At 47.8% G+C, this 21,919-nt stretch overlaps 1 protein-coding gene across 1 annotated transcript in view; it reads right to left on the bottom strand.

Annotated features, from left to right (window-relative positions):
* LOC123762328 (ets DNA-binding protein pokkuri) overlaps positions 1-21,919 on the bottom strand; it is a 364,987-nt gene that overhangs the window by 205,880 nt on the left and 137,188 nt on the right. The gene's annotated exons all lie outside the window — the stretch shown is intronic.

Raw genomic sequence — 21,919 nt, 5'->3', positions numbered from 1 at the left:
AGACAGTTTCAGTCGTGGTGTTGGCCTGTACTCTCCGATGTCCTCTTTGCTATGCAGGTTCTTCGGACCATGTTACATAGTTTCTGCCAGATCTGTGGTCAACAGGCCAAGCTTAAGTGCGAAGTTTTGTGGTAAGTGCGTAGCAAGAGTTACAGGGTTCGAAAGACGGACGATATCTGGGAAATCGGGCAAAAAATGGTGGTGCGACCTGCCGTTGGGTCCACAAGGATGAAGTGCTGACATGGTTTTTATATAAAATTTCATGGTGCTCAGATATAGTTTAGTTCACCGCCTTGCCATTGAGAGCGAAACCATAGAATTAGTACCTGGTTGTCCGTAGAAGAAAAGATCCTAAATAGCTAACTAGGTTCACATTAGGCACAATCAGACAACACTGTATAAACATCAGAGGTCCGCGGTTGTTCAACGTCCTCCCAGCGAGCATAAGAAATATTGCCGGAACAACCGTGGACATTTTCAAGAGGAAACTAGATTTATTTCTCCAAGGAGTGCCGGACCAACCGGGCTGTGGTGGGTATGTGGGCCTGCGGGCCGCTCCAAGCAACAGCCTGGTGGACCAAACTCTCACAAGTCAAGCCTGGCCTCGGGCCGGGCTTGGGGAGTAGAAGAACTCCCAGAACCCCATCAACCAGGTATCAACATGAAAGCGCTGTCCCCGCAGCGTGATGCAGCCTCACCTCCGCACCTCCACCATTGAGAATATCCAGTGATTCGTCTAAAGTCACGTGGGACCGTGTCGAGGAAGGTCTCAACACAGTTGCCAACATGTCAGCTGTATTAGGTATTACGGTGTTAGGTCTCCAATATTTGTCCGGAACCCACCCGCCCCCACCCATGTCTGCAGACACGCTAGGGAGCAGTATAACAACAAGCTGTCAGTGTTCTTCTGCTTGTTATTACGCTAGTGATGCACGGTGTTCCGTGTTCATGAAGGATCTGGATGAGGGTGACTGTGACAGTACATCACCGACCTGGCTTCTACTTGAGCGTGACTTGGATAAGTCTGAGTGCTTTGCGGAAAGCTTCGTGTTGGTTGGAATGAGTGAGAGGGTGAGACTGATGATCAGTGATGGTTGTGGTGAGCTCGTCTCTCATGATGGCTCTGCAGGACACGGCCTCCAAGGTCTCCATGTTGCTCTCGGTCGCCCCAGTGTTGCCCGCACTCATTGTGGCTGCTTATGCTACCTCTCAGCGTACTGCTCTACCCGCTGTGTCTTGGCTGTATTCTCTTACATTGTGTTATCTGCGTGAGCTGTTTCTTGCATCTTGGTTGAACCCGCAGCTGTGGCCAGCAGGTCTGGGATGTGAGGGACTTGCTGTGTCTGTGGTATCGCCAGGTGTTTGGGGAGGCCTCACATGTGACTCTTGATACCCTGCTGTAGCAGGCCGTCGCGTAGTTCCTACAGGTGTGTGCGTGTGTGTGTGTGGGGGGGGGGGGAGAGGGTTGTGCAGATGCAGTTTGACTACAGGTGCTTGGAGGAGCTGCCCGGAGAGTGGTGCCTGGAGCTGCTTGCTAACGTGTTGGTGAGGCTTGGGGGGATGTGTGGCTGGCCACTCTATCCTCACTTGTTGAGGTTTCCCCTGATGCCCAACACGCCTCCAGTTGTGGGTTACCACTGAGACTTGAAGACTGGTCTTCGTATACTTGACGTGGACCACTGTGGACCACCATCACAAACAACAAAACTAACGCGCCCTTCAGCTCTCAAACAGAAGTCAAAACTTCTGTTTCCCCAAGTTTTGGCTCCTCTTTTCCCCAAGTTTTGGCTCCTCTTTCCCCAAGTTTTGGCTCCTCTTTCCCCAAGTTTTGGCTCCTCTTTTCCCCAAGTTTTGGCTCCTCTTTTCCCCAAGTTTTGGCTCCTCTTTCCCCAAGTTTTGGCTCCTCTTTTCCCCAAGTTTTGGCTCCTCTTTTCCCCAAGTTTTGGCTCCTCTTTCCCCAAGTTTTGGCTCCTCTTTCCCCAAGTTTTGGCTCCTCTTTTCCCCAAGTTTTGGCTCCTCTTTTCCCCAAGTTTTGGCTCCTCTTTTCCCCAAGTTTTGGCTCCTCTTTTCCCCAAGTTTTGGCTCCTCTTTTCCCCAAGTTTTGGCTCCTCTTTCCCCCAAGTTTTGGCTCCTCTTTCCCCCAAGTTTTGGCTCCTCCTTTCCCCCAAGTTTTGGCTCCTCCTTTCCCCAAGTTTTGGCTCCTCTTTCCCCAAGTTTTGGCTCCTCTTTCCCCAAGTTTTGGCTCCTCTTTTCCCCAAGTTTTGGCTCCTCTTTTCCCCAAGTTTTGGCTCCTCTTTTCCCCAAGTTTTGGCTCCTCTTTTCCCCAAGTTTTGGCTCCTCTTTTCCCCAAGTTTTGGCTCCTCTTTTCCCCAAGTTTTGGCTCCTCTTTTCCCCAAGTTTTGGCTCCTCTTTTCCCCAAGTTTTGGCTCCTCTTTTCCCCAAGTTTTGGCTCCTCTTTTCCCCAAGTTTTGGCTCCTCTTTTCCCCAAGTTTTGGCTCCTCTTTCCCCAAGTTCTGGCTCCTCTTTCCCCAAGTTCTGGCTCCTCTTTCCCCAAGTTCTGGCTCCTCTTTCCCCAAGTTCTGGCTCCTCTTTTCCCAAGTTTTGGCTCCTCTTTTCGAAGTCGGTTATACTCTGGGTTACAACTGCAACTTCGGGCAAAGACTTATTTTTTTCCTGAGACGTCCGTCTGTCGGCGTCGTATGATGGTGATCAGCTGCTCTTTGTGTCTGCTGCAGGAATGCTTGCACTCGCAGGATCAACACAGGTAACTGGTCGGTGCGTGTGGTGGCTAGGTCTGGGGTGTGCTCCAGCGAGACACGGGGGATGTTCTCAGTGTCCCTCTACACATGACAGGCGACACATACTTCACTACTTGCAATTTGTACAATTCTTGACACCAACGTTATTGTTCTGCCTCAACCGTCACGTTAATATTATTATTATTAGTGTTTGCTAAAATAAGTAATTTATTCAAATTAGGGTAAAGTAGGTGTAAACTAGAATGTGTTTCAACTGTTTTCTATAGTATGTGTATTGTAATAAACTCTTATTAATAGAGTTGCCCGTTTTCCTGACAATTCAATTCAATTCCCGAAATGAAAGGAATTTAAAAAAGAGAACCACTAAGCCAGTGTGACAACACAGCCAGTTATTATCTGTACTAAATTGCCCGAACCTAACCCGGCCGACGACCCACAAACAGAAAACGGGATATCACATCAATTTCTGCCATTTATAGTTCATCAGTTTTTGGTGTTGGGTGGGGGGGTGGGGGGGGGGAATGATACGTCAAAAATGCGATGTACTAAAGAGACCGGGCTCCCTCATCATATAGCCACCACCGGGAGTACAGAAACGCTTGGGCAGCCCTTGCCTATGACCTGTGGCTCGCCCGGGTGACCTGCTTGACCCCGAGGAGGGCAAGATCCCCGTCCAAGGTCGTCCTCAGTGTTGTGTTCCGGAGGATCCTGATCACCGTCTTGTGCGTCCTGGTTGATACCTGCTTGATGGGGTTCTGGGAGTTCTACTACTCCCCAAGCCCGGCCCGAGGCCAGGCTCGACTTGTGAGAGTTTGGTCCACCAGGCTGTTGCTTGGAGCGGCTCGCAGGCCCACATACCCACCACAGCCCGGTTGGTCCGGCACTCCTTGGAGAAATAAATCTAGTTTCCTCTTGAAAATGTCCACGGTTGTTCCGGCAATATTTCTTATGCTTGCTGGGAGGACGTTGAACAACCGCGGGTGTCCTGGAAGTAACTTACATTCAGTGCGCACATTAATGACACTATGTAAAAGACACATCTAGCACTTTATGTAGGGCATACGTAAATATGTGTATCTATGTATTTACGTATGTAGGTTAGCTTAGCATTTTAAAAGCACCGAATCACCTTCTGTGGTTGATTGTTCAATAATCCCCTGAACTATATGTTTAACACTTCTCTAAACCTGTCCATGGAGGACAGAAGAAAATGTATATATGCTGGTTAGCATTGTAAATGTGTGGCCACGTCTGTGGTAGAAAATAATACAAATAAAAAAATAATAAGTGCCTGAGAGATATCATCACACTGTTAATGTGACGCCCCCCTCGGTGCTAGGGGCGTCCCAGAGCACCGCTATCACACGTCATCCTCACTATAACACCGCAGGAGGGGAACATGGCCCCCCCCCCAACACCTATAACGAGGGAAGGGGGCACTCACTCCCCCCTTAACACCACACAAGGGGAACATGCCCCCCCCATACATCAAGAGTGAAGAATAACTACTATCGACCCCTTCCCTCTCCCCTCTCGTCCCCTCTACTTCCTTCCTCCCCTCGATTCATCCACTGGCTCTATTGTGTCCCTCTCCTCACTTCCTCTCCCCTCTGGCGTTATCCCCTCACCTGTCAGCCTCTCACATCGATGCCTACGGCTCCCCCCTCCCTCTTCCTCTGTTTCCCCTCTTCCACGACCCTCTGTTCCCTGCTGCTGCTGCTGCTGCTTCAGATTCAGCTACTGCGAACAAAAAGTTCCAAGTAGCACGGGCTATGGCGAGCCCGTAACCCCCTTTTTGCCTTCCTCTGCCTTCCTTCTACTTGCTTTCTCCTCACCTTCGTAGTACTCTCATCTCCCCGTCCCTTTTCTCATTCGCCTTACCTTTTGATTTACTCATTCCTTATTGCCTCTTCCTTTTCATTCTTCCCCCCCCCCCTTTCATATCTCTTCCATATAACCTTCCCAAGGCACTCATTCTTCTCTTTCTTCTTCCTCCTCCTCCTCCTCCTGTGTTGCGTTATATCTCCTTGTTTATCTTCGCCTTGTACCAGCCACCTCCTGCTGCCCTCCTCCTCCTCCTCTCTCGTTGGTCTCTCTGCGTTCTCTATTACTCCATCCTCTTCGCTTCCTTTCATTTATTTCCTGCCTTTTGAACCGACATCATTCTTTCATTTTCTTTCGTCTTGCTTTCTCTTCCCTGAGACCATTTCCTCTCTTTCCCCTTCTATCCATCTGGATTTCTCTCCCACTTTTGTTCTGTTTCCTTGTGAACTTTCCCCCTCCCTCCCTTCTCTTTATTTCGCCTACCCTCTCTCTCTCCCTCCCTCCTCTCCTCTTCCTCCCTCGGGCCTCTGGGTTCATTTCCCCTTCGTACTTCCGAGTATTGATTCTTCCTCCCTTCCACCACCATCTCCTACCCCTCTTTATTCCCCCTCTCACTCCGACCTTACATCTATGCTTCTCTCCCCTCTACTTTTATCTCGTACATTTTTCTCTCATATGTATAATATATATGAGAGAACATCAGTCTGGTGTTGATAACGGCTTTAATCAGGCCGAAACGTTCCCTTTCACATTATATATATATATATTTCATATTATATTATATATATATATATATATATATATATATATATATATATATATATATATATATATATATATATATATATATATATCCAACGTTGGAGGCCAGGGGCATGGGGAGGCTTTACCCAAATTTGTAGGGGAAATTGTCTGGGATACGGGTTGGTCATTGGCTGCTTAAGGTAGGCCTAAGTTATTAATTATTAATTATTCATCTTTTCCCCCCCCCCCCCGTCCCTCATCCGAATCTTACTAATTCAATTCCCGTCAAGTGTGAAAGATGACTGCTCAACTGGGTGGTGTTCTGTTATTATAAATTCAGCTACTCGGAACAAGTTCCAAGTAGCACGGGCTATGGTGAGCCCGTAGTGAACTTACCTGGCACAGGAGCAGGTGCTGAATGAGTGAACTGGGTGTTGATGCATCTCTTCATTTATTGATGTGACTAAGTAATGACCTGACTTAGTAAGTTTATCACTAAGTTAATTGTGACGCAGGAACGTTACCTCTTGACTATTGAGGATTGCATTTGTAATTAAGATGTGGTATGGAAAAATTGACCCAAGATGGCTGAAGTAGTGGGTTGGCGTAGTAGAAAGTATCCTTAAATGCTTGAAGATGACCTTTAAAGTATGCAGCGACTGTCTCGCTTCATGCAGGTCGGCGTTCAATCCCCTGACCGTTCAAGTGGTTGGGCACCATTCCTTTCCCCCGTCCCATCCCAAATCCTTATCCTGACCCCTTCCCAGGTTTATATAGTCGTAATGGTTTGGCTACCAAAATACCTCTTCCTTCCTCTTAAATAATAATAAAAAACTGCCTAGCATCCATTGAGGTCTTAGAATCATACATATTTTCTGAGTGTGTCTTTGTCTGACAGTGTATAACTGTCGAATGCTTAATAACGTACATAAAGTTTCGCTGTTAAGCCTAATTTGACCAGTTGAGAAGAGAGCGTAGCATTATGGGATCATGTATGTTTTATCTGAGTGTGTGACTGTTTTGTCGTCTGACTGACTAACTGTCGAACTTAAAATAACACCAGTCAATGTTACGCTGTTAAACACTGTTTCACCCGTTGAGAGAGAGAGAGAGATTTACTTCTTTTCTATCCTATGATAACCGCAGCAACCAGAGTTCGATTCCCCTGACAACGATTGGGCACGTTTCCTTTCATATGATGCCTCTGTTCACCCAACAGTAAATTGTTGTGGGTTGCATTCTGGGGAGAGGTCAGCCACTGGGGGGAAAGGGGTCAGCCTCTGGGGGGGGGAAGGTGAAAGAGGTCAGCCTCTGGGGGGGGGAAGGTGAAAGAGGTCAGCCTCTGGGGGGGGGGAAGGGGAAAGAGGTCAGCCTCTGGGGGGGGGGGGAAGAGGGGTCAACCTCTGGGAGAGAGAGACCCACACACTGGTGCGGCTCCCCGCCCATCCTAACTTTCCCTTACTTCCGGTTATCGATCTCTCAACCTCCTTCCTCTCTCCCGGATTCACCTCGTCTCTCATGCTGACCTCCTTCATCCCTCCCTCCCTCCCTCCCTCCCTCCCTCTCTCTCTCTCTCTCTCTCTCTCTCTCTCTCTCTCTCTCTCTCATTCTCTCAATCTCATTCTCTCAATCTCATTCTCTCATTCTCTCAATCTCATTCTCTCTCATTGTTTTAATCTCACCCGTGGGAATGACTATAGATGGAGTGGTGTCCTTGTAAATGGCACAGCCAACACGAGGTTGCTGTTGGCTGAGCGCCTTGTGTTGTGTTTTCCGCCTTGAGGTTGTCCACGATGTCTGCCAACGTCTCTGATGTATACTGACCGTTCCCCCTTTAACGGTACAGAAATAGGGATGTTTTTCTATGGCATGGTTTTCTACTATCTTCAGAATTTGTATATATGGCGGGTGCCGGGCCGTGGAGATGAGAGGCGCATCTCAACATGGGAGTAAACTTGTGCTTCATTCAAAGTTGTGCAACCATTGCTGTTGAGAAGGTATCAAGTGCACTTTGTGGAAGTGTGTTTCTTGGCCGCCTTAAGTGCTAGGTACAGTACTTGGCTCTTCGTGGTCATTGGAGAATTAAATATCTTTCCAAAAAAAGTGTCAGCTTCATCAATGAACAATAGAGTTTTGTCACTCTTTTACATACCTGTCCCCAGCTGACACAAGATGCTGTCTTGCCATCTTCATCACTTATGTTTTCTCAGACGTATATGCAACCTGCCCAACTCCTCCTCCTCCAAGTGCAAATTTTGATCAATGGCCTTCGTACCAAGTAGTATTTCTTACTGTCCATATGCAAATGCCAGGAGTGGACTCATCAGCATAGACCTGTGGTTGAGGGATGCTGTGTAGGTCACTGAACAACACGTTCCAGAAGAAGGCGCCTGTCACACTTCCCTGTGGCGGCTTTCAGAAGGCTATATCAACAATGACGGTCCTTAGAGAACATTACTGAAGGTAATCCCTCATTAACTGCAAGATGGAGCTTGAGATAACACGTATTTGAAGCTTGTATAGTAGTCCAAGAAGCCATACTCTATCATAGACTCCTGCAATGTCCAGAGCAACAACGGTGTTGATCTTGGAGTCATCCAATGATGCAACTAGTCTAGTTATACTAGACTAGAAGGATGAGTGAGGCTAGTCAACTAGCCTCTCTAACTAGAGAGGTCTAGTTAAAACAAAAAAGAACAGCAGCGCGTCTTTTACTGAATCCATATTGTCAAAGACATATTAACCGATGATAAAAAAAGTCATTTATTGCTAGATTAATTTCGCAAGAATTTTGCCACTAACTGAAAGCAGTGCCGCTGCCCTTGAGTTATCAACCACTGAGTGCTACTTTCTTTGGGGTACTGGAACTGCCTCTGCCTTCATCTGACTTCTTTCATAATGAAGGGTCATATTCCTTGAACTTGGCCGAGTTGGTACAGGTGTGTTAGAGGCGACGTCAGCAGGGTCACGCAACTTCATACTAGTCTAAGTCTAACCTTTTCTGGCTCCACTGCCTTACCTTTTGTCGGCTGGTTAAGGCGAAAACTTTTGATCAAACTGTGTAAGGGTGTTGGCCTTGTACCGGCATCTTGGCAGCAAAATAATTTTCCTGTGAATCATCAGCCTGGTTGCAACAGTGCCAAGTTTCTCAGTTTATTGACGGCACTGTGTCCTGAGAGGAGTATCTGACTGTCAGTGTCCAGCGACCACAGGGCTCTGGCTCAAACAACTCTTCCAGATGCAAGTTTTATTCCCTTCGAGTCCCACTGGGAGAAGCCCTGTCTTGAACTTTTTTATTTCATGACATTCATCTGTGACTGTTACTATCGTGTGCTGAAGGATGAGGTTGATGACTCCTGCAGGCCTTGTTTGTGGCCTCGGCCGCCACCTTGGATCAACAGGTAAACTGTGGCTGGTCAGGTTCCTCACATACTGCCGGTGAGCCGCAGGTCATGGTCGGGGTTCTCCACGACCTCCGACGACCTCTCTGCCTTCTCGCCCTCGTTGTTGTCCTCCCTGTGCTACACTACTTGGCTAGTGAAGACGGTGTTTATATATTCCAGTTAGCCATCTGGAATAATTATTCACGATGGCTAGCACCGGGCTGGAGAGTTGACCAGATTCCAGTGTTTCAGAGGAAGGGTGAGCGAGTTGATTCTTCACCTCAATCTGTCGGGTTAGCCAGTGTGGCTTACCTGAATTTACCCGAGGGCCACTAACACTCAAGTGGGCTCGATGAGGACACGAAGTCGGCGGCTTGTCAAAGGCCCCCCCCCCCCACCCGCCAATTTGTGCTAAGGATTTTTTCAAGCTGGATTTTGAAATTCAGAGTTTTGTTGATCAAACCACGCATTAGAAAGTGAAGGGACGACGACGTTTCGGTCCGTCCTGGACCATTCTCAAGTCGATTGTGACCATTCTCAAGTCGATTCAGAGTTTTAGCATTTACGGTTTCGACAGGTAGGCGGTTCAGTGGGTCTATAACCCTGTGGATGAAAATGCATCTCCTGTTTTCAGTCCTACACTGTGGCTTGTCAAAGTGAAGATGTTCAACAGAATGCCACAAAAAAATCACTTTGGTTAAACTCCTGTCAAGAGACATCAAGAGCCAAGCATACTTGGCGGGCTTGCAAGAACTAACATGTTTGGTTTGTTCAAATTATCAATCGGCAGGGCTTTTACGAACAAGAGTTTATATTATATTTCAAAGGGTGACTTTACCGTGTTCAGAATCTATACATGTCAGTGATTGGTAAAGTCAGACCCTCAGCACTGGTGCCATGGGTTTCAAGAGATCAGTGGCACCAGGTTAGCAGTGTTGCCAAACCCGCTGACTCAGCATAGATCATTTGACCCGGCGGCTTGTCAAATCAGCCCCCCCCCCCCACACTCCCGAGGAAACAACACAGCGATGCCATACCTCGTTAAGTGGGGGGGGGGGGATGTACCAAGGGGAAGGGAGCCAACAGACGACCAGGAGGGTACACATACACCTGTATTCACCTAGTTTGTCCCCATTGCCTCAGGCACACTTGGCGCCTGGGGTAAAAGTGCTGCTAGTTTTTTTTTTTTTTTTTGAAGGAGCTGGGTTCCAAGCTAATTGAAACAACTAGAGACCCTAGAGCCGCCAGTTTCCTCTTTCAGCGCCTTAGTGTGGCGATCCAGAGAGGAAATTCTCACTGCATCCATGGTTCCTGCCCGCCATCTGAGGAGCTGGAGGAACTCTACAACATTGTGACAAGTAGCCTTGTACCCTGCATGTAACCGATGTTGTATCCCTTTATTTTAAAATTTCATTACATAAAAAGTGATACATATATATATATTATATAAATAATTATCCCTTCGAGCATACGACATGCATCACAGAATGTGATGCATGTCGCATGTATAACTGACTCCATACACTGTTTCAAGTGTAGATATGATAAGAGCCCAGTAGGCTCAGGAACCTGTACACCAGGGTCCTCGTAGCCTGGGGCCTCGTAGCCTGGTGGATAGCGCGCAGGACTCGTAATTCTGTGGCGCGGGTTCGATTCCCGCACGAGGCAGAAACAAATGGGCAAAGTTTCTTTCACCCTAAGTGCCCCTGTTACCTAGCAGTAAATAGGTACCTGGGAGTTAGTCAGCTGTAACGGGCTGCTTCCTGGGGTGTGTGTGTGTGGTGTGGGAAAAAAAATAGTAAACAGCTGATTGACAGTTGAGAGGCGGGCCGAAAGAGCAAAGCTCAACCCCCCGCAAAACACAACTAGTAAACACACCAGTTGATTGACGGTTGAGAGGCGGGACCGAAGAGCCAGAGCTCAACCCCCGCAAGCACAACTAGGTGAGTACAGAAGATGTATTTATTTAACAAGTAAACAAGTTCGACGATCACGAAAAATATATTGAAAACGAAGAAAATTAAAAAAAAAAAAAAGTTTGAAGACATTATAATAATATCATTTGTAAACATTACTCTATACTTCACAAAGACTGTCTATAAATTGTAGTATTGATAGCAGTATCTGAAAGGAGACCTCCTCCACGCCAACACAATGTAGCCAATTCACAGAAATCTAAAACTCACAATGTACCGTTATCGTGCTGGAGCAGCTATCTATTGCTATACATAGGCCGCTGGCAACACTGAACACGAGAGCAGCCACACTTTCCTCAGCTGAAATAATAATTTATATAACGTAGGAATTGTTGTATTTATGATTTATATATTTATTGCACTGTGTTTCGGCTTGCCGAATATTACACCCACCCTCCCACACACCACACACACACACACACACACACACACACACACACACACACACACACACACACACACACACACACACGGCAATCACTAGTTCAGTTACTGGCTCTGAGGGTCATTCGGGTCAATTTACAATCGTCTGAGAAAACACGACACTTGGGTATTCAACCTGTCCTCAGGCCAGGCTCGTTGAAGCCGCGGCCCACCCTCCCTCAAAATCATTCATCCATTTTTATCCTATTGTGTTGTATTAATAGGATTGCTCCTTATATAAATTAATGTTATTATGTATTAAGGTGAGATGTATAATTAGGCGTAGGTTAGTTTAGGTGCTGATGGCGATTGTTGATATTTGAAGGGCGTAGGTGAAGCATTTAGTGAGCTACGATTCGAACACAAGTCGTGAGCGAAGCACTGAGAAGTTTTCGAACATTTGCTGTGAGTTGTGTGTAGGTTATCTTGAGGTTATCTTGAGATAATTTCGGGGCTTTTTAGTGTCCCCGCGGCCCTGTCCTTGACCAGGCCTCCACCCCCAGGAAGCAGCCCGTGACAGCTGACTAACACCCAGGTACCTATTTTACTGCTATAGGTAACAGGAGCATAGGGTGGAAGAAACTCTGCCCATTGTTTCTCGCCGGCGCCTGGGATCGAACCCAGGACCACATGATCACAAGTCCAGCGTGCTGTCCGCTCGGCCGACCGGTGTGTAAACAGTTTTCATTAAAAAAAAAAAATGGGTTTCGGCGGCTGGACTAATTATTATTATTATTAACATCTATTATTATTATTAACATCTTTATTGACAAAATTACAATTTTGCCTAATCTGAGGATTTTGATAGGTCTTATTAGAGTGAGGATAATGCTGGTATTCACTGTCACGCAGGACAGAGGGTCATACACAAGACAATAGGTCTAAACTGTAGGCTGAAGCACATATATATCATGGTTACAATCACTGGAGTAATGAGCATTTGTCTCTTGTTAAGAGGACGGGACTGTGAGTGTTGAGTATGAGGGGAGATGGTAACACTCGAGTTAGTTCTCGACTATCAAGTGTAAGTTCCGGGTTCGATTCCCGGACGGGACGAATGATTGGGCGCATTTCCTATCACCCGATGCGTCTGTTCACCTAGCAGTAAATAGGTACCCAAGAATTAGCTTGTTGTGGGGGGTCCGTAGTACGACCTTGTGGGATGTCGGGGGGGGGGGGGGACCACGATATAAACCTTACATGTGTGTATATATATATACAATGGCTGCCTGTCCCATGACACTGAATTATTATTGTTATTTCCATCCTGTCGTCTTTTCCTTCTCTCTCTCTCTCTCTCTCTCTCTCTCTCTCTCTCTCTCTCTCTCTCTCTCTTTCCCATCCCACCCAGCAGTCCCCCCGTGGAGCAGTGGTAAAACACTCGCCCCGAAGCTTCGCGAGCATTTTGGCCTGGGTTCGTATCCTGGCCTGGTTTACCTTGCACGGTACACAGTGGCGTGGTACCCGGAGTATACCACACAAACATGCCGCACTATACCAATGAAAAAATGTCCAGAGTAGGTTAAACTCAGCAATAGGTTACACTCCATTATCCACCTCTACTGCTCTCTACACACCCGCGTTGCGTAATAGGTAATAATTGGGTCAAGTAGGTCACCGGCGAAGGCCTACTGGCCCTTCGAAATTGTGTAACTCTTGACAACAAGGTTGAATGGTCAGAGAGAGAGGCTTGAATGGTCACAGAGAGAGAGAGAGGCTTGAATGGTCACAGAGAGAGAGAGAGGCTTGAATGGTCACAGAGAGAGAGAGAGAGGCTTGAATGGTCACAGAGAGAGAGAGAGAGGCTTGAATGGTCACAGAGAGAGAGAGAGAGGCTTGAATGGTCACAGAGAGAGAGAGAGAGGCTTGAATGGTCACAGAGAGAGAGAGAGAGGCTTGAATGGTCACAGAGAGAGAGAGAGAGGCTTGAATGGTCACAGAGAGAGAGAGAGAGGCTTGAATGGTCACAGAGAGAGAGAGAGAGGCTTGAATGGTCACAGAGAGAGAGAGAGAGGCTTGAATGGTCACAGAGAGAGAGAGGCTTGAATGGTCACAGAGAGAGAGTGGCTTGAATGGTCACAGAGAGAGAGAGTGGCTTGAATGGTCACAGAGAGAGAGTGGCTTGAATGGTCACAGAGAGAGTGGCTTGAATAGTCAGAGCGACCTGAGGGGGTTTTGAGAGCGCTTCAGGGCCAGAAAGGGCTGAAGAGTCGAGGATATAGCGAAAGATGAAGGGGCTAGAGAAGGTTAAAAGGTTACAACGCTGTGAAAGGAAGAGGAGGTATATAGAGACTGATAAAGGGAAGCTGGGGGAAGGAGAGAGGGGGGAGGGGCATGAATGAAGGGAGGGGTGGGATGGGGAGAGAGGGGAGAGGGCGGAGATGGAGCGGTAATAAGGAAGGGGAAATAACGAGGAAGTGGGGAGAGGAGGAAGGGGAAGAGGGAAGCGCGCCACGAGAGGAAATGGGCGTGATGGGGCGAGGGGAAGGGGGACTGGGAGGGGAAGGATACATAGAAGGAAAAGGAAGGAAAATTATGAGAGAGAAAGAGGGGAGAGAAAGAGGGGAGAGAGAAAGAGGGGAGAGAGAAAGAGGGGAGAGAGAAAGAGGGGAGAGAGAAAGAGGGGAGAGAGAAAGAGGGGAGAGAGAAAGAGGGGAGAGAGAAAGAGGGGAGAGAGAAAGAGGGGAGAGAGAAAGAGGGGAGAGAGAAAGAGGGGAGAGAGAAAGAGGGGAGAGAGAGAGTAGTTGTTGTCGTTTTAGAATCAGCTACTCGGAACATAAGTTCCAAGTAGCACGGGCTATGGTGAGCCCGTAGTGGACTTACCTGGCACAGGAGCCGGGCAAGTAGCACGGGCTATGGTGAGCCCGTAGTGGACTTACCTGGCACAGGAGCCGGGCAAGTAGCACGGGCTATGGTGAGCCCGTAGTGGACTTACCTGGCACAGGAGCGGGGCAAGTAGCACGGGCTATGGTGAGCCCGTAGTGGACTTACCTGGCACAGGAGCGGGGCAAGTAGCACGGCCTATGGTGAGCCCGTAGTGGACTTACCTGGCACAGGAGCCGGGCAAGTAGCACGGGCTATGGTGAGCCTAGTCTCCAGAAAGAGACGAGGAAGATAGAAGTGTTGGTATAGCAATATAGCATTACATTACCCTGATTGTATTGCAAAATAATATATTAACAAATATCTTAGTGCCTAGTTTCCTTGTGTGTACTCACCTACTTGTACTTGCGGGGATTGAGCTCTGGCTCTTTGGTCCCGCCTCTCAACTGTCAATCAACTGGTGTACAGATTCCTAAGCCTAATAGACTATCATATCTACACTTGAAACTGTGTATGGAGTCAGCCTCCACCACATCACTGCCTAATGCATTCCACCTGTTAACTACTCTGATACTGAAAAAGTTCCTTCTAACATCCCTGTGGCTCATGTGGGTACTCAGTTTCCACCCGTGTCGCGTTCTCCGTATTCCACCTGTGTTAAAGAGTTTGTCTTTGTCCACCCTGTCAATTCCCCATCAGAATTTTGTAGGTTGTTATCATATCTCCTCTTACTTTTCTGTCTTCCAAGGACATGAGGTTTAGCTCCCGTAGCACACTATCACCACTACACACACACAGCATCAACCACCACACCACCACCACCACACCACCACCACTACACACACACAGCATCAACCACCACACCACCACCACCACACCACCACCACTACACACACACACAGCATCAACCACCACACCACCACCACCACACCACCACCACTACACACACACACAGCATCAACCACCACACCACCACCACTACACACACACAGCATCAACCACCACACCACCACCACTACACACACACAGCATCAACCACCACACCACCACCACTACACACACACACAGCATCAACCACCACACACACCACCACCACACACACACACACCACACAGCATCAACCACCACACCACCACCACTACACACACACAGCATCAACCACCACTCCACCACCACTACACACACACAGCATCAACCACCACACCACCACCACCACACCACCACCACTACACACACACAGCATCAACCACCACACCACCACCACCACCACCACACACACACACACAGCATCAACCACCACACCACCACCACTACACACACACAGCATCAACCACCACACCACCACCACTACACACACACACAGCATCAACCACCACACACACACCACCACACACACACCACCACCACACACACCACCACACAGCATCAACCACCACACCACCACCACACCAACACTTAATGGACCACAACCATCTCCCTCATATCCCACTCAGTCCTTCAAGCGCTCAATCTCAATCACAACACATTGTCCTGGTGCCAGAGAGAGAGGAGCCACCATGGTGACGGCACTCACCCCCGCCTGGCTCTCTTGCACCTTTTCGGAGAGCCCAACCTCCTCTCTGTTGCACACTAATATGCCCATCATCTTAGTCTGTCTCCTATCCCACCAAAGTGTAGCGTTAGCCATTATGGCTTGGCGCGCTCTGGTGATCAAGTACTTTTCAAGCATAGTGTACACAACTCTTTCTGGGTACAGCCACATTGCAAGCAAGCACGCGCGCACGCACACGTACACACTCACATGCGCACACACATACTGCACCACTTTGCTGCCCGTGGGTCTGACTTGCCTTTCATCAAAAAGATCGTCATTGTGTCCGGGTCAGACACGTAACAGCCCCTATTGTTACTGTCGTGACACGTAACTCCCCCCTATTGTTACTGTTATGACACGTAACTCCCCCCTATTGTTACTTTGCCACGTGTACTCAAGACTTGCACCCCGTCACCATTGCAACAAATGAACGCGTCTGGTACACAGGGAACCAGCGGTTCTCCCTCAGCTATCGTCTATGAACCGCACAATGTGGTTCCACAAAACGTAATTTCACTGTGTTTTCAGAATGTTATAAACACTGAGCGAAGCGTTTTGCTTGAGTTTGAATGGCGAGCAGAGATATTATTGACTGTGTGAATAGGTCTCCAGTCCCAGATGAAACTTCTGTTTCAACTTTGTCCATTACAATGCAGTCAATTGATGCAACGATGAGCTGTGTTGCATCAACACGGGATGCAACATGTCTCATCATGTGTCAAGATTCAGAATCTTCTTTTGAAGCATCTCGAGGAGGTTCATCATGGGGGTCCTGTAGCATAGTAATCCACGTCCCTCCCCCCCCCCCCGCTTATAACCGAGGGGTCAGACCCCCAGGGCAGGGGGGGGGGTGTCAGAAACGGTTGGGCACGTTTCCTTCTACCTGATGCGTCTATTCACCTGGGAGTATATATAGTTGGCTTTTCCCCAGCCTAGGCCAGCTACCTAGGAGGATATCGATGAATATCATACTGGTATACCCAGCCAAACTAGTATATATATATAGCCTGGGTATTCTAAACCGAGTATGACAATAAACATGGCGCCTTGCATCTGCAGCGTGCAAGACCTTCGCGGCGTCATCTGCAACATGTTAATCTCTCGCTCCACTGTCTGCAACATACGGATAGTGCAACGATGTCTCTTAACTCCGGCTGTGATACGGGGCGTTCAGTCACCACTTCCTTAACTGTCCACACCACAGTCACCACCACAGTCACCACCACAGTGCCCACAACAGTGCCAAATGCCCCTAAACACACTGGCAGGATACCAACCGACTGGGGAAAAAGTTTTTTTACGATGGCTAAACAAACCACAATAATAATAATTTTCAACCACCTGGGCTTTAGGAGACTCGAACCCTGGCCCTCTAAGCGTGCGAGGCAGAGGCTCTATCCACTCAGCTATGAGTAGTCTTCATAAAGGAAAGATTCTATAAGCATCTACTGCTGTTATGTTGCAATTTTCAACCATACCCTGACTACTAGTAGTGAAGCTCAGACCCATCAGTGACCCGCGCCGGCGTCATATAACGTCCCCTGTCTGACTACGCATAGCTGAATGATAGCACCTCTTAGGGGGATCAGGGTTCGAGTCCCCTAGAACCCAGGTGAATTAAATGTTTATTACCACGGAAGTGTGGATGACAAATAAAAAATAACACTAATTGGGGAATAAATCAGACATTGGAGAACTAGAATGGTCGAGGGCAGTTGTGTGGTGCGTCTAGAACAGGTCTTCAACCTCCCACAAAATACAGAAGGCTGTAAGAGCTAGTTGGATGGTTAAGGGAGGGGGTTCATTTCCCCCCTTACCTTCCCCTCTCTCCCCCCCCCCCCCCCCACCCCAACCCCGTCAATTGAGGGCTCCACAGAGGCGTTCAGAGGCCTTAACCTTCCCGGAAAAGTCCCAGCCTTCGTCGAAGAACAATTACATCAACAACATTTTGTATTTTTTTTTTTTTTTTTTTTTTAGTTTTTGTTTACTGCGCTTTGAGTCCCGTCTCGGAATTCCATATTTAAGGGAGGGAGCTATATTTACCCCGCCTGGTTGTCATGACAACGACAGCGACTCCCCCACCCCCCCCTCCTCCTCCTTACCCGACGACCCCCATCACCCCTCCTCCCCCCCCCCCACCCACCCCCACCCCCTCACCCGTTCCTCCCTCGAGGGGTGGTGACGTAGGCATGACGTCACACCACTCGCGGAAGAGAGATTTGCTTAAATGGCAGAGTTATCGTCTTGTTATCGTCCCCAGACTCGCTGCTTCGTTCTCAAGTTATCTTACTGGCCTGGACGCAGCCACACGGGAGTGTATTGTGACCTATCATTTAATCAGGAAGATAGCAGACAGAGAATTAAAGTTTTTTTTTGTAATATATAAGTCAACTTAAAGTGTTTTGGGTACAGCAGAGTACAGTAATACAGAGGCGAGTGTGCTGGCGGCGTCAGCCGGTGGGGACGTGGAGGAGCCGCAGGTGACGCCATCTAGCGAGGTGTTCATTAAACATGAAGTAAACAAACCAGGAAGTGGTGACGTCAGAGTGCCAACCCGGAACTGAACTCTGCTGCCCCTCACCCGAGTGCCTCACAACGCCCTCACAATACGTCGCCTCACAGCACACCCTCACAAACAGGAGATCAAAACATGTGTACTCACCTATTTGTGCTTGCGGGGGTTGAGCTCTGGCTCTTTGGTCCCGCCTCTCAACTGTCAATCAACTGGTGTACAGGTTCCTGTGCCTACTGGGCTCTATCATATCTACACTTGAAACTGTGTATGGAGTCAGCCTCCACCTACATCACTGCCTAGTGCATTCCATCCTGTTAACTACTCTGACACTGAAAAAGTTCCTTCTAACGTCTCTGTGGCTCATGTGGGTACTCAGTTTCCACCTGTGTCCCCTTGTTCGCGTCCCACCAGTGTTGAATAGTTTATCCTTGTTTACCCGGTCGATTCCTCTGAGGATTTTGTAGGTTGTGATCATGTCTCCCCTTACTCTTCTGTCTTCCAGTGTCGTAAGGTGCATTTCCCGCAGCCTTTCCTCGTAACTCATGCCTCTTAGTTCTGGGACTAGTCTAGTGGCATACCTTTGGACTTTTTCCAGCTTCGTCTTGTGCTTGACAAGGTACGGGCTCCATGCTGGGGCCGCATACTCCAGGATTGGTCTTACATATGTGATGTACAAGATTCTGAATGATTCCTTACACAGGTTCCTGAACGCTGTTCTGATGTTAGCCAGCCTCGCATATGCCGCAGACGTTATTCTTTTTATGTGGGCTTCAGGAGACAGGTTTGGTGTGATATCAACTCCTAGATCTTTCTCTCTGTTCCGTTTCATTAAGTACTTCATCTCCTATTCTGTATCCTGTGTTTGGCCTCCTATTTCCACCACCTAGTTTCATTACTTTGCATTTACTCGGGTTGAACTTCAACAGCCATTTGTTGGACCATTCACTCAGTCTGTCTAGGTCATCTTGTAGCCTCCTACTATCGTCCTCAGGTTTCAATCCTCATAATTTTTGCATCATCGGCAAACATTGAGAGAAACGATTCTATACCCTCTGGAAGATCATTTACATATATCAGAAACAGTATAGGTCCAAGGACTGACCCCTGCGGTACTCCACTCGTAACGTCTCGCCAATCTGAGACCTCACCCCTCACACTGACTCGTTGTCTCCTGTTACTTAGGTACTCCTGTATCCAACGGAGTACCTTCCCTTTCACTCCAGCCTGCATCTCCAGTTTTTTCACTAGCCTCTTGTGTGGCACTGTGTCAAAGGCTTTCTGACAATCCAGAAATATGCAGTCTGCCATATGACTGCATATGCAATATGCATTGCAGTCTGCAATGTGTGGAAGCATCGGTGTATATATGAATTCTACACACAGTATTCATCTATAGACATCCATATATGGTGAAACACACGGAAGAACCTCTCACACACTCACAGCTCCCTGACAAGAGGGAGCCAGCTTAGCTTAGCTGCCAACACCCACACATCGTGTCAGCAAGGCGGACAGCCCGCCTGCTGTCATAACTCTCACTGTATTTCCCACTTCTATACTTTCCCTGCACCTATGCCTCTCCTTCCTCTTTACTCCCCCCCCCCCCACTCAAAATAAACCTGCACCTCATACTTACACCTTAAACTACACCCTCTCACGCCCTCAGCCTCCCCCCACCCCACACACACACGCCCACAACAGCTCCTTCACGCCCCCAAACACGCCCTTAACCACCAACACGCACACCTCAGTGGTTAGCCACAAGGTAAGTAGGTAGCCCTCGCTTGCTGTGGGAGGTGTTGGGAGTGGCGGGCCATCCCAGCTACACCCCGTCAACACCCATACTCCAGCCTCCCTCTGCTCTCTCTCTCCACTACACTCACTCAGAGAGAGAGGCGGAAACTTATTACCCAAATGAGCCACAGAGACATTAACACTAAAAAAGCTCTTTCTAAAGTAGTTAACAGGTGGAATGCATTAGGCAATGATGTGGTGGAGGCCTGACTCCATGCACAGTTTCAAGTGTAGATATGATAGAGCCCAGTAGGCTCAGGAATCTGTACACCAGTTGACAGTTGAGAGGCACAACTGGATGAGTACACACACACACAGCACACACTGGATAAGTACACACACACACACACACACACACACACACACACACACACACACACACAAGAGGTGTGAAAGCAAGAAAGAGAGGGCTGGGCGGACTGCATTTTCTTGGATTGTCGGAAAGCCTTTGACACAGTACAGCATAAGAGGCTGGTACATTAGCTGGAGAGACAGGCAGGTGTAGCTGGTAAGGTGCTCCAGTGGATAAGGGAGTATCCTAAGCAATAGGAAGCAGAGAGTTACGGTGAGGGGTGAGACCTCCGATTGGCGTGAAGTCACCTAGTGGAGTCCCATAGGGCTCTGTACTCGGTCCTATCTTGTTTCTGATATATGTAAATGATCTCCCGGAGGGTATCGATTCTTTTCTCTCAATGTTTGCGAACGATGCTAAAATTATGAGAAGGATTAAAACAGAAGAGGACTGTTTGAGGCTTCAAGAAGACCTAGACAAGCTGAAGGAATGGTCAAACAAATGATTGTTAGAGTTTAACCCAACCAAATGTAATGTAATGAAGATAGGTGTAGGGAGCAGGAGGCCAGATACAAGGTATCATCTGGGAGAGGAAATTCTTCAGGAGTCAGAAGGAAAAAGACTTGGGGGCTGATATCATGCCAGACCTGTCTCCTGCAGCACATATCAAGCGGATAACATCAGCGGCATATGCCAGGCTGGCCAACATACGAACGGCATTCAGAAACTTGTGTAAAGAATCATTCAGAACTTTGTATACCACATATGTCAGGCCAATCCTGGAGTATGCAGCCCCAACATGGAGTCCATATCTAGTCAAGGATAAGACTAAATTGGAAAAGGTTCAAAGGTTTGCCACCAGACTAGTACCCGAGCTGAGAGGTATGAGCTACGAGGAGAGACTACGAGAATTAAACCTCACTTCGCTGGAAGACAGAAGAGTAAGGGGGGACATGATTACCACATTCAAGATTCTGAAGGGAATTGATAGGGTAGATATAGACAGTCTATTTAATACAAGGGGAACACGCACAAGGGGACACAGGTGGAAACTGAGTGCCCAAATGAGCCACAGAGATATTAGAAAGAACATTTTTAGTGTCAGAGTGGTTGACAAATGGAATGCATTAGGAAGTGATGTGGTGGAGGCTGACTCCATACACAGTTTCAAGTGTAGATATGATAGAGCCCAATAGGCTCAGGAATCTGTACACCTGTTGATTGACAGGTTGAGAGGCGGGACCAAAGAGCCAGAGCTCAACCCCCGCGAGCACAACTAGGCGAGTACAACTAGGTGAGTACACACACACAATAACAGTGCGAGGGGCAAAATCAGAATGAAAGGGAATGTCCCTAAGGAAATTCCCGAAGGATCACTGAAACTAATTCACAAAGAAATACATGAAACATGTTGGTGCTATTTTGAAATACAAGCTGACCAAAATGTCCGCATTACGACCCATGCCACGCTAACTATACATAAAGTATTCATGACGTATACATAAGTATGCATGCCAAGTATACAAAGTATGCATGCCAAGTATACAAAGTATACATGCCAAGTATACAAAGTATACATGCCAAGTATACAAAGTATGCATGCCAAGTATACAAAGTATACATGCCAAGTATACAAAGTATACATGCCAAGTATACAAAGTATACATGCCAAGTATACAAAGTATACATGCCAAGTATACAAAGTATACATGCCAAGTATACAAAGTATACATGCCAAGTATACAAAGTATACATGCCAAGTATACAAAGTATACATGCCAAGTATACAAAG

The sequence above is a fragment of the Procambarus clarkii genome, chromosome 5, assembly GCF_040958095.1.
Source record: "Procambarus clarkii isolate CNS0578487 chromosome 5, FALCON_Pclarkii_2.0, whole genome shotgun sequence".
Lineage (NCBI taxonomy): Eukaryota > Metazoa > Arthropoda > Malacostraca > Decapoda > Cambaridae > Procambarus > Procambarus clarkii.
The sequence above is the reverse complement of the archived record's forward strand: the minus strand, read 5'-3'. Positions and strand labels throughout refer to the sequence as shown.